Raw genomic sequence first — 14,693 nt, 5'->3', positions numbered from 1 at the left:
TTTCAAAATACTTTTTTTTTTTCTTTAGCAAAACCCAATTACAATATTCAGCCATAAATCTAGGTTTTGTCTCACTGTTTGTTTATGATAATTTTCATAAACAAATGGCTCCTGTCTTCTGTAAATTGATAGTGCAAAAATGAGCAAATTCATCAAAGTCATCCTAAGCGATGCATAAAATAGTTACGTTTTTGTAAATCTAACTCAGGTATGTATTTATCACAAATTATATTTCCTGCATTTTTAACTTGAGCAGAATGGCATTTCAGTGAAAAGACACTTTGAGCCTTCTGCCTGCTGTATCTCTGCTGTGCTAACTGATTCCCAACTCTGTCTTCACATACAGTGATCAAGTCATAAAGCTTTATAATTACACTCTGGTATTTTGCAAGTTGTACATCAGAAAGCACCCTAAGAGCTTCTGGGGAGCATGGCACAGTCCTTGCAGGCTTCACCCCTGCACAGGTCAAGCCTGGGGTGATCCAGAAGCAGCCAACAAGTGCCTGCGTGTCACCCGCACTCTGGGAGGACAGCGACTGTTGCCTGTCTCAGGTCAGGTCTGGACTCAGCACTTGCAAAGCAGAGGCTTCATGGGGAAGGGGAGCTCATTCACCCGAGACAGAGTCTGAGCCGGCAAGCCACAGTCCTGCTGTCACTTGTAAGCAGGTGTAGTGCTATCGAACTGAATCAGCACATACAGTTGTTCCTTCCAGCTTGAAAGGCAAACACTCCAATCACTACATCTTTGATCTGCAAATGCTTGATCTCTGTGCTAAGCACAGGACTCCCACATTGAAATCTAAAACCTGAGGATAAGCCTTAATAGGATTGTGACCAAAAGCATGTTGTCTTCCTAGTCAATATGTAAACCTCAAGCAAATGAGTTTCACTCAGAAACTTGCTAACAGAACTCCCCTTGGAAAGGCCAGTGCACGCACCCCGCATCACTCTCAAAGCACGGTACCAGCCCTGTGGTTTCCCAGGTATCTCGGCTGTACTGCATGGCATTTTCCCCCAGGATGACACTGCACTATGTATCAGCGTGCCAAGTCTCACCCAACCTGCAAAGCAATCAAACTGTTTTAATTACCTCAATACTGTTTATGTACAGCAATAAAGCAGACCTGTTAAAGCTGAATCATTAATCACTTGAGCTAAATCAATAAATAATTATATGTGCTATACCACTGTGCTTATAAACAGAACTTTCCAGACTTAAACATACTGGAAATGAACAATAACCATACAAGAGAGAAAACAGCTGTTCTACAAACAAACAAACAATTTTTTTTTTCTACATGGTTCATAGCGAGATTTGTAAAGTTCCTGAGCTGTAAACTGATACTTTCCTCCTAAATCTACTATAACCTTTTGAAAATTTCATTATATCAACTCAGACTCATAATCACCTCATCTGCTATTATTTCTGCACCATAATTTTAAACACTGATTGGACATGCACTAGGGCATGCGAACATTAGCGAAGTGATCACTACAGGCCAATCTGCAGTGAAGTGGCTCTTGACCGATTTAGGAGTTTTATGTATCAACTTCCTTGCAGTAAAATAAGAGTCATGAGAGAAGGAGAAACAAAATGTAGACATCCAGTCCCCATCACCGTTAGTCTACGTTTTAGTACCCATGACATCTTGGAGAATGACTACTTAATCATGTACTAATTAAGAGTCCTCCCCACTTCTTCACCTCTCAGTGCTGTTCCCCCTGTTCAGAGGATGGACTTCACAAGACATCTCCTTCTAGATTATGTGATGTGCTATGCAAGCAGCAACAAAGTCCACTGTCCATCTTACTTCCCTGCTTGTGCAAGTGTCACCAGACATCAGCCCATTTGATGCTGCCCCAGCCTGAGCTCCCTCGAGCAGAAGGGGCAGGTGGCCCCAACATGCACAGGAAAGACAATGCAGGCTGGTGTTTGGCAGGACCTGGCTATGTTTCACGTGCCCTTGGCTGGTTTCACCTTGCAGCAGAGAGGTAAATTACAGCTAAATGTGATGCTCTGCACAGTTTCCTTGTACAGGCATGGATAAGGGGAATATATCCATGCTCATGACAGGAAGGGAGTCAATGATCAGAATACTTTTATTCAGCCATGTGTTTTCATCTGTTCTAACACATTAGGTGAAGACAAATGGAAAAATGTGGAATAATGGCTTGGATGTGTGCTTATTACTGTAGTCTCAGAGGCTTTCTGTAAAAGGTCAGGGGTATTCTCTGAACTCATCAAAGGCTGAGCATGCCTGAGCACTGGGAACTATTTCCAAAGATGTAATTGGCATTTTCAAGGGCACAAGATGCATTGTTTCAACAATTATGTAAATTTATTTCAAGTGGGGATATAGCAAATATTATAAATTCACCAGGGTGGGAATTTACTTGTGAGGCTAAGGATCGCCTGGGAACAGGACATCACCATCTCTGCCACTGCGAGCCAGCACCAAGCTGGAGCCGTCCATCTCTGCAGCAGCACAGCACCAAGGAGTTCACACGTCACCTGCTGGGTGGCTGCAAGCACTGAGGCCGGGGGATCCACCAACAGCAGGAAGGCTGTCACCCCCCCCAAAGTGAACTTTGGGGCTTAGAGTAGACAATCTGGTGCTTGCTAAGCTACTCCGTGGAGTTCACCAGACATCTCTTGGGTGTTTTGTAAGAAGTATTCCTGGCAGACTGGGATTCCCACTGTCATTTAGCCTCCCAGCATTGCTAGGCTCAGTGGAAGATGAGCAGCTCAGGCCCTCTGACAGCTTGTCTGCTGCTTGAGGCAAGGCTGATTGTGCACTGGAACAGGTAAGACGCCCAGTGGTCGGAGAAGAGGAAAGCAAGCACTCCATGCCTGTTCTACCAGGGCGGGTCACAGCACAAAGATGAGGAGCTGCCAACATTTCCGTCAGCACTCCTGTCCCATCAGCTGGGGCAGGCTGAGGGGTCTCAGATGTGTCCTTGATAGCTCGTGTCCTGAGGCTCGCAAGAGTGAGTATTGCGCTGCCAAGGTCTGCATTTAAACTGAGCCTGGACTTTTTCAGCCCAGAGCACCCAGCTGGGTCCCTGAATAAAGGGCCAGATAACATGAGTTATACCAACGCAGGATCTACACCCAAAGTAGATTAGAAAGCACAACTATGAAGAAGCAATAGGTTTGCAGTCTTTTAAATATTCATCCAGTGTTGAAGGCTGAAAAAAATTGTTTTTGGCATTCCCTTTAAGCTACAAGGGCTTGAAACAGCATTAGGAAAAGTAATCATGAAAGTCTTGGATAACACTGGGAGCCGGGGCTTTAAGAAGCACTGAGTATTGCAAGATTTTTAATGAAAATTACAAGACCCAGCATACTACTGTTTCAATGCCTTCCTTTCCCAGAACTGAGCCATAGTGCATCCTTCACCACTGTGCTTACCCTGAGGCAGGAAGTCACAGCCAGGCGCCAGCTTCCCGGCTCTTATAAATCACCTCTGCATTTTAGCTGTTTCACAGTCTCTTTGGAAGCAGAAGCCTCCCTTTTGAAAGGAACTTTGCTCAATTTTCAGGATATGCTTCAAGGAGTACAATTCTCATACAGGATTAAAAACATACAGAAATAATGTTCCTGTAATAAAATCTGCATAACACAATTTTTATAGTGCATGAAAATAACAATAAAGATTCGAGCTTTTGTAGAAATCAACAAGTCTCTCCTATTCCAAAAGCTTCTGTGCAAAAAATTCCCTTGAACTAACACAATATATTAACTGAAAATTTTAACTTTAATATAATTGCATCAATAGACCAGTCATATTCCTCCAAACGGCTACTCCTTAGATGAAATTTTAAAGCACAGCTCATAAATATAGGAACAGAGAACAAAATAGTTCTTTTTTGATAATTTAACAGTTAACAGCTAAATTGCATTGTAATTGATTGGAAAATTGTTTTTTTAATGAGATTTAGTCACTAGGAAATGGCTTTTTTCTTCAATATGCCCAATGTGCACTGGGTCAGTTAAACAGAAAATTGCCTTACTGGTCTCCTATTTAGACAGTCTAGATTCAACTTTAACAAAAGAGGCACCACCCAGCAGACAAGTCTCAGCACAGATCTCTTTCCCAGGGCTCAGATCAGACATTAGCCCCAGTGACTCTTCTGTGTCTGGCCATCAGACTTGAGGAGAAGGGCAGCTACAGGTCTGTGTACAAAAACAGGCACTAGAGCTTACCCACACAGAAAATAAAATTTACATCCTTCAATCTCCACTCTCCATCCTGGCCCATCACTGCAGGTGGGCCCAGGAGGCTGCGCTCTCTCCCCAGGCGCTGCATAGCAGAGATGCAAGACCCATGCTGCCCCACATGCCTACTGCTGCCCCTACTTGGCAGCTGAAATCAAAGGCAGAAAGACCCAAGACTTCAGAAACATGGGATTTCATACTGTATCTCTACAATATTAGCTAAATTGCTTTCCAAATGGCAGTGTTGGTGTCCCCAAACCAAATTCTGAGGCAGCACAATACTAATGGGTGAGCACAGACAAAAGGAAGAGCTGCACTGAGGCTGCCCATTGCTCTGAGCAGCACTGGACAGACACCTGTGCTCACTTTCTCTCTCCTCTACTGTTCTCAACTTCTTCAAAGCTCAGCAGACAATATTCAAAACCAGAAATTTATATTATGGCTTATTAATGTTACAGATCATAGAAGTTCCTTTATAGAAGCCTTTGCATATAATAAAGGCAGTCCTTGCTCAAAAAGCCTGTATGGACTAAATAGACAAGGCGGACAAAGCATGGGAGAAAGTACAGAACTCTCTTTTTAAAGATGTAGTATTTTAGACCTAAGATATTACGATGATTGGTACAAGGTAAAAAATAAGAGTAAATATTTCAACACTAGAAAGGCTATTAAAACAATTGTTTTCAAGGATATACTCATGAAACAGTGCAAAATAAATTATTATTGTCCAGCCATGTGAAGAGCACTGGCTAAGCATGTATCAAAAGTAAGTGATTATTTGACAACCCTCTAGTTAAAAGAATTTTCCAAATGCTTCAGTAACAAAAGATTTCAATGAATTCTGATTATAGTGAACAACCTATTACGTACAATAACAAAAGCAGTATACTGTTAAGTCAGATTTTTCTTGTTTGGTTTCCAAGATCTCTGTTGATGTGACCTGGATTGCAATATAAACAGCAGTGATTGCAATCATTTGCTGCTACCATAGCAACAGACAAAAAATTAAAAGGGCAAACCACAAAGCTGAAGTGGCATCATAGTTGTAGTTTCTAATTGCATGACAGTGAAATGGTGTGTACAGGATGGCAGTTGTACTTGCAGATATCTGCAAAACAGGTTGTCTAGCAGAGATCAAGGTCATTTAGGTCAGGTTCTGAAATCAAGAACCAGCACCAGCTCTTGCATTTCTATCAGTTCTCTCTCTCTACCCTTCTTTCCATTAGATAACTGGACTCAGAACCTGGATTAGAAGAGAATGGGCTTGAAGTCAAGAAGCCAATACCAGTTGGTATTACCATCAAGAAACAGGGAGAGTTTCATTTACATCTAATGTAGGTTAGAGGTACCACACATTTATCTGTTCACTCTACCATAATTTTAGATTTTTGAGTTCCGTGTTCCTTTCAACGCTATCCGTGTTTTGTGTTTTGTTTTCCTCCTGCTGGAGAACAGAATATGAGGGTAAACATTTATGTGACAGATTCAGAGTAGTGATTTGGATGAATGTTACTTTCTGTGACTAAAAATTCGAGGTCTTGCAGGTTATTTCCATCAGGAGGACCAACCGATGAGGGAGTCCAGCTTTTTTCTTTTCTTATCTTTTTGCCCTTTTTTTTTTTTTTTTTTGGATATGCTCCTGCCTAAAGAGTTTATATAAAGCTTGTTTCCTGAGCACAGCAGGACTCACAAGGCAGGATATAATTCCTGTTTTAATTATTCAAAGAATCACAGACAGCATGCATTTCAAAAGGCTATCTCACAGCTTTCTCTCTTGGCAAAGTTAACAGTACTTAGTCTCTCTTAAGCTTTTTGATGCCTCCAAGGAATCTTCATGGTGCTTCTGCTGCTTTCTCCCTATGCATAAGCCTGGCCACCACTACTCCCAGCTGCACCTAGCCCACCAGACGTCCAGCCATGCTTGTGGCCAGCTCAGGCAGGATCCCCCACCACGCCATCAGTGGTCGGCAAGAGCAGCTGCAGCTGCCTCCTACCTGCATCTTGCAGTGAGCTCCGCTCCCCCGCTGGAATAGTCAAGGACTCTGCTTGCTTGGGCCATTCCTTTCCACAGAGCAGCCACACTGGCTTCTTGAGGCCAATCTGAAACAGGTGAGAGGGATGGGCATGCTCCATGGTAGGAGAGCCTTACCCATCTCCAGACACTGAATTCAACAGCATGTGTTAGCATCACATCAAAATCTCTGAAAAATTAACATATTGTAGAAACACAAGACAAATGTCAGACATGACAATTAAATTCAGTTTTCAGTTTCACTGTTAACCTCTGGTCTCATACTGTTTTCTGCCTTTGGCACAAAGAGATTAGCCAAAAGCCTTATCTGCCAGGTCCTCTAACTGACCTCAGAAAAGGCACGTGAACTTGGTGTCTCTCAGCTCTAAACCTCTACAAAAGTTAGAAAAGAATTTCCCTCTTCTCACCTTTTGCCTGCCTTATGTATTTGGATAAACACTTTACAGCATAACTTTCCTCTTGCATTTACTCATTCCTGAAAATGATAGGGCCATCAGCACAACTCAGCAGAAGGCACAATATTCATACAAATAATGAAAAGAAAAAAAAAAACGTCAGCTAACTATGTCACTGAAGCTAACTCAACCAAGCTAACTCAGGAGCATTTTTGAAAACTGGGTCTTGGAAGCACAGTGTAAAGGTAGAGCTTAGATCTTTGGGCATGTCTGTAATCAGGCATCAAAAACATTTAACGCTTCCAGTACTAGATAAGATGAGAAATGCATATTAGCAGCACATACAAAGATATTTAATGATACATTATTGACCTCAGATGAATGTCAAGTTACAGAAATTCGAAGACATTCTTTGTGCTATAAAGGGCAACTCTAAAGTGGACTTTTAAGCTTTGGTTAATTTAATGACAATTTCCTTCACCAATCACCAGCTATCTGATGGGAAAGAAATGAGGGCCAAAGGTTGAGCTGGCTCTTTCTGGTGGTTCATTTGCTTTTGCTGAGGGGCAAGGTACTTGGCCACCTTAAGTGCCAGGAAGCTGAATTTGAGTCCATAATTAATTGTGTCACACTCATCTGACTTCCTGAAACAGACAAACATGAGGCCACATGAAGAATAATCTTTTCTGAAATGAAACAGCAGCACCTCTAATTCAGCCCTTTTCATTAGCCCTTTGCTACAGTGACAATGGGAGGAGAATAATACTGCCTAAAGTTATTCAAGCTGTGAGTGACAGCAGACACACTAATGTGCATAATTACAATATTCATAACTAAATTTTCATGATAATTAACAAAGACAACTGTCTTCTTTTGTTCTGATTACCTAAAGATATGTTAAAAGTAAGTATGCATAATTAATTATCAAATGTAAGGTTCCTTACAAATCCTTGAGGGCTATTTCCAGTAGCTTGTTCAAGGAAGTCATCTCCATAATAAATATTGTCTGTCACTTCTGAGCTTATAAATTAATTATTATAGTGGTATAAAGAGAAATACAGCTTGAACAGAAACTGCAAGATAAAGCTGAAGAATTATTAGCAATGAAAAATCAAATTTACAGAAGGGTGAGAAGCCTCTCGGCCAATTTAGAGGGCTTTTGCTCACAGTTGCAATTAAAGTCTTTGAAAAACACAACAAAAACAAGACCCTCACCCCCACATCCTGTGCAATCACTAAGCATTTGGGAGCATCCTGCTGGTTTTGACTTGTGGGAAGCAGGGAACAGACTGAAAAATAAACTTGCACAATATCCAAACTCTCATAGTCAAGAGGATGGAAAAAGCTGGCATGTCTCTCCTGCAAAATACACAGGTTGTTAATGCAAATGGCCTTATAACTAGTGACCTACTTGCAGCAGCCACTGTAAGTGACAAGACCTTGAGAAAAGCAGTCTTTTCCCCTGTCTCTGAACGACAAGTGTGCCCATCATGGACTATGTTCCTTCTTCAACGTAAGTATTTCATATATACATGCACACACTTACATATACAAATAATTGCATAATAAGTGCAGAGGTTTCAAAAAACACAAAATCTGCCTTTCAGTGTCACTGTGCCACAAATGCCAACACAGTGCTATATGATGACATTTTCAGGAAGAACTTCAACAACCTCTGGTCACATGTCATTTTCAAAAGTTTAATCATGGTTTCTCCAAGGTGAACATTCATTCTGAAATAGTATCTGGTATATGAATGACACCAGAATAAAATCTGTCACATCTAGATACTTACAAGAAGGATTTTTACTTAAATCTATCTGTACGTAGTTCTGTAGGAACAGAATGCAATATTCACCTGCCCTTTTTTTCCTAGGGAAATCATAATTCTGCAACAAATTATTATTTTGAACTTCTGGGCAAAGCTGTATGACTGTTTCCATCACCCAAACTGACTCTCGGATGTATTTTATAAACATTGATGCCTCAATAGCTTTCTCTGTGACAGGATTTCTGTAGCATCTCCTAGATTAGGACTCATTTACTTCTCTCTCTGGCTGGGATACTCATAACTGACAGCCTAGCTTGAGTAAACATTCCTCTGCAGCCCACCACAGCAAGTTAGTAAATTATGTGCAATCCAGTCGTGTGAGCCTAATATTAAATCAAATAGGTGATTTCAGAGAGAGACAATCTGGTGAGATTCATCCAAGACAAACTAGAAATGGGTATGAAGATTCTTCTCACAAATTAACTGAATAGGAAATGCTAGCATTTTATACCACTATTAAAACCACAAGTGGGAAGAGCTGTGAAATAATCCACACCAACAGTATGACAGGGTAGATTAGTTATCTTTACATTTTAAATGATAATTAAAGGAAGAAAAGCAGAGGAGATGGCCTCTTCCACCTGCCTTAATCCTGCTTGGGCAGGATTGTTATCCTGCCTTGATAAAACAGATTTTTAATTTTTCTCCACTGAGTCAAAATGTAAACTACAAACGTAAACAAACTCATTGGAACTAATTGCAATCAGAATACTAAAAGCTAATAAAACAGCAAACCATCCCATCCTTCTCACTTCCAGCTAGGGGAACTCAATCCTGAAGGATGATAAATAGATGGTCTAAAAAGGGTCACAGCACAGCAAGAACAACTCATCAGGCAAAAGGAAATAAGTCTCCATCCAAACTCTAACTGTTCATCATTGTTTGGAGTGACTCCCTGCACTCTCCCTCACCTCTTCTGAGACACCTGAGCACTGCTGTCAAGACAGCTGCTTTCTCAACTGTGTTGGCACATCCTAAGCAGGGTCACTGCCAGATACAGAGAGGAGAAGGCCCGGGGTGGAGGACTGTGGGTGGTTATGACCCCAGCTGAGGCTGGACAGCCCCATGTACGCCGTGGTGGCACAGGCAGCCCACACCATGGGCCAAGCTAGACCCCATCCTGCACCACTCCCCCACCACCACCACCCCCCCGACCCCTTCCAGGAATCCTAAAGCCCAAGTAGGTGATGCCTTTGGTCACGCTCCATTTTCTTCTCCACTGACCATGCAGCTATTGCTATCACCACAGGCAGCAACACGGTGTGGCCCAGGCTCATGTGCTCCCAGCAGCGCTCAGGAGAGGGCCTGGCACAGCTACCATGCTGGCAACAGCATGGGTTCCACTGGCCACCAACCCCAAGCATGGCATGCCAGCTACCACCCCAGACTATGGCCCTTCCCATCCTTAACTCCCTCACTCTGTGGCACTCAGTTATCACTCATTTTTCATTCCTCCCGATCCTTACATGGGCAGATAGGCTGGATTTGCCTTGTAGGATTGATAATTACTTCTACAAGAAGAAACTTTCCTCCTCGGTTTGCTAATCACATTTGATTTTCTGTCTAATAAAAGACCAAAAACGCTGTACTTACATGCACATAAATATCTCAACATTAAAGCAATCCTCTAAGAATAAATTGAACCTAAGCTTGGAATAATGCAAAACTATATCCCCATCAATTAACAAGCACACTTTTACATGTAGACTCTTTCCCACTCCTTTTCTCTGGTGACCCTCTTTTTCTGCCTAGTGCAAGACAGTGCTCGCCTTCAGCCACTCCCCCATCCCGCTGCATACTAAGGACACTTTGCCCTGTATCCATGCCCTCTCCCAGGAGTCAGGTGAAGATTGCACAAACTAATGATAAATTCTGAAGAAACATAGCATGGCAGTGGCTTGTATGAGCTGAAGATGTATTTCAGTAGCATGTATATAAGTACACAAGTTAGAGGACTAGAGAACTAGCTAATAGGTTTGATTAGAGATACGCTATTGGAAAGATTCCCACAAAATTTGCAGAAGAATTCCAAGCTCCTTTCCAAAACAGCAGTTTAAGAACTAATAAAAATTCAGACAGCAACAGGAAGGTTTTCTGTTTGTATTTAGTAGTGCATAATAAACAGCTTAAAATCCCACTGTAGGTAACGATCATTCTTTGGCAAAATTTATTTAATACAAGGTTCTAGTTATCACAATTTATACTAGTTCTTTTAGTTTTTAAATATATACATATAAAAATATATACAAAGAAGTTCCAATTACACTTCTTATAATAAAATATGCAAATGTAAAGGTATGTCATAAAAGGAGCATAAAGCAGATTTATCCCATTTAAAAATTTTCAGCACTCAGCATGGAAATGGAAATGTAGTGAAAGCTCAGGTTTTTGAAGAATTAAAACTATTTCCAGTGTTTCCATCAACCTCATTATAAGTATTTTAATAATGCCCACAATATTGAAGCATAAAATCTCCATGAAGGATGAGCAACTTGATGTTCATTTTATTTTAATGTCTTCATGAATATATTTGCATATTTCTATATATTTTTCTATTTGCTAATGCCATTAAAATAAATGTTTATATAAAAATATATTTGCCATTCATCATTTTTAGTGTGGTTTACTGCAGAAGCAATAAGCTACTCAATATGGAATTCATTTTCATGTGTTACGGTGTTTGTTTACACTTATCTTCTTGGTATAGTAAGACAAAAAAAAAATGTAGGCAATTTAGTTTAAAATTTTATTATGCCACATTTCATTGCCCTCTCCACACTGGAAATGCATGCCTACAGGTTTTGATATCTGAGACAAAGTTTAAATATATTATATACTTTCATCAGGCATCAGTGACAAAGTCAGTCATTTAAGGATGAGTAATTGGTTAAATATATATATATCTATGTATATTCTATAATAGACTTTGGAAAACATCCTACCCACCCATCCTCAATGGAGTTTAGAGTAATATTTCTGTTTAAAAAGAATGATGGTTGCCCTTTGATTTATAGCTACCTTACCTGGGGGTAGGAAAAAAAAATAATTAGGTGAGCTTCTCTTAACATTATGGTGCTGATGTCTCTTAGCAGCTTAGTCTGAACAATTTGCTTCCTTTGATGCATAAAATAGTACAGAAAATAGTATACAATAACCCGTTTGTGGGATTCCACCTAACCAAGGATCCAGTGTTGTCCACAGGCAGATAAACCCTCTGCCTCACATGGAGCACCAGAACCTTTCACCAAAACATCATAGTCACAGAAAGCTTTCAATGCTTGCTGAAAATAAAACATCTGGGCACCTGAAAAACACTGCCATCACTTGCCAGAGTTGAGACTGTCACGCTGGTATCAGAGGATGGCATGCTTGTGCAGAACACCATTTATCTGATTACTGCTCGTGTCATGAGTAGTAAAAACATTCTTTCACTGAGTCTCGAGCATTTCTGAGAAAGGGAGGACAAAGGTGGAAAACAAACAAACCAAAAAAAAACCAAAAACTTTTACAGCTTTTGAAGTGACCATTGCAGTGATTTTTGAAGTGACCACCGTGCTGGATAGGGTAAGCACAGCACCTCCAGAAGCAGGGTAACATTCAATGTAGTTGTAACAGCCATTCTCTCACCCTGGGAGAAAGGATTCAGAAGGTTTTCAGGTGTTTTCAAGAGCCTTCAGAGAAGTATTTGCATTTGGCTCATATTTTCTGGTGGTTTACAAGTGGCCTTCTTTTTGCTGAGACAACTTCCTAGCAGCTGGTACTAAGATCTGCATACAGGGACATTCTCTTCCCCAAAGCATGTCACAGTAAGACTTTAGGAGTGCTCCAGTCCTTCAACTTGCTGGTTTGTTCATCCAGATGTTGTTGTCTTTAACCTAGCTAGGAGCCTGACGTTGTTTATTACTGAATTATAAGCGTGCCAAAAGCGTTGTCGCCTCAGAACAGACGAGTAACCCACGCAGCGCCGTTGTGCAGCCTGGGACCTGGACACAGGCGAGTGGGAGCACTCAGTCCTCCTCTCTCTGCAGCCAAGGTCTCCAGTCCCAAATCCGTTTAGCACGTGCCAGTACCATCAACAGCCACAAGGTGACACTGCAGCACAAGCTTCCCGAAATAAGTCCAGCTGTTGCTTTTTAAGGGACAGGAAATAAGGAAATACAGCTTTTTGAATAGGCTATGCCTTCCCTCCACACTCCCCCTCAAATATGTAGATAGATAGATAGATTAGACAGATAGATAAAACTGTTGCAAGGATAAAGCTGTCCTTTAGCTCAAACGTCAGTTTTATGACACTTTCAGACATCACGACTTTGGTTCCTGTCTCGCAGTACAAGATGTGACCCCCTGTGCTGTCAGGCTGATCCACGACAGGGCACAACAGTCTGCAGCTGTCTTGTGATGACAACCACACATGTGAGCAGCAACCCCTTCCTGTCAGCTGCCCTCTCTGGTTGATTGAACTTTTTGTAGGTGTGCAGCAAAGCTTTTGAAGATCCTTTTCAAAAGAGATGAAAATGTTTTCCTTTCTCTGTATAAAGATTTACATTATGAAGCATGAGCTGCCTTCCCAGTTCCTCTCCAAATTTGTTTTACTCATGGACTCTCTTCAGACTATATTATGTTTACCAGCCGTCCTCAAACAGACTTCAAAGACCAATAAAGAAGGAGTTCCTTGGAGGCCTGGTAAGTCCAGCACTGCTGGAATCTGTAGAGACACCAAAGCAAAAAACTGAGAGAGAGCTTATGCTTGTATGGAGATGGGTCCATTGCTGTGATACATATCCAAGAATATTAAGAATAGTAAACTATACGAAGGTGTAACCAGTGCAAAACAAAAGAAGCTAAATTTGTGTATGGAATGGTATGGTTCTAAGACATATTTTCATAGCCCTTCCTATGTCCTCAAATACAGAAAATTCTTTTGTAACATCACGTTTATCTTTAGATCCGGTTACCAGAAGTTCAGAACAATTTTTAAAAGCTTAAAGTAAGCATCGCTGAGAGCACTGTATTAGACTGTGTCTGAAAATCCCATTGTAAATGTGGTTGGAGTACTCCCACAAGCTTTTAAACCCAATTCACTAGACACTGATCAGCAAAATATATGGCAGAGGGAGTGAAGTTATGGACTCCTGGCCTTTGAGTAGTAGAGTCAGATTCAGATTAATGCGGTCTAAATGTATGTAGAAGTTATTGATTGTTACAAACAGTCCCCATGCTGCAAAGGTTAAGTCAGAAGTCACTAACACTTGCCAGGCCACATGATCAGCTGCTGTCCCATCCACAATACTGGCACCAGCCCAGTAGTTATTTGACTGGAAGTGTCTACTTTTGGAATGTCTGCTGTTGCATTTCAGCTCAGTCCTGACCATGTAGATATGCCTGGGACATGCATAACTGAGCTTGAGCCTTTGTTGAATTGCTGAGAGAGTTTACAAACTCAGCCTGACTTTGCATCCTATGTCTGTTAGTGCATAAATGATGCAGATATCAAGAAGTTTGGATCTGAGAGTGAGATGTTACTAAAATCATAGGTAAGCTTATGTACATTAGTTTCAGCCATCAGCATTTAAGATTAAACACTGCTAAATATGATGAGAAGAAAATGGAACCTTGTCATAAAAGCTGTTCTGCTAATGTGTTTATTGATGGAAGACAAAAAGCAACGAAGGCTGTTTCACAAATGTTCACAGAGATTAGCATAAAACACCCACTCACTCTTCATGTTTAACCTTTCCATCATTGGCCTCTTACCAGTTTCCATTTGGACCATTTCATGTCAGAATGTGTACAATGACAGTTATCTATGGATGTATCTGACATCTCCCAAGGCTAGGCTGTTTGGGCCCAAGTCCAGTGAGTGGTTCACTGAAGTAAAGGAGAGCAGAATTTAATGTTATTTATTTTCACTGGGCCATACCCTGGAAAACACTAAAGTCTCAGTCCTCAGTGAGTACAAGAGGAATTGATGGTACTCAACATGACAAGTAATTCTGAATGTCTTATTTCCTCCGCTTTCCCAGAACAAACATTTTTAAATAAGGCACTCTCCCTATTGATGCAGGGTGGAAAAAGTATATTTTTAAGGCAAGCTTACACAGAAATATTTGAAAAGACAACAACCATTTAACCCCATTCACTTTTTGAGTTTTCTGGTGAAACCTTGATGTGCCTTTCTTAAAAAGGAATAAAAATCTGAGTCACTCTTTTTTCTTG

This window comes from Anser brachyrhynchus (genome assembly GCF_964034855.1).
Source record: "Anser brachyrhynchus genome assembly, chromosome: 20".
NCBI lineage: Eukaryota > Metazoa > Chordata > Aves > Anseriformes > Anatidae > Anser > Anser brachyrhynchus.
This window is presented reverse-complemented; position numbering follows the sequence as displayed.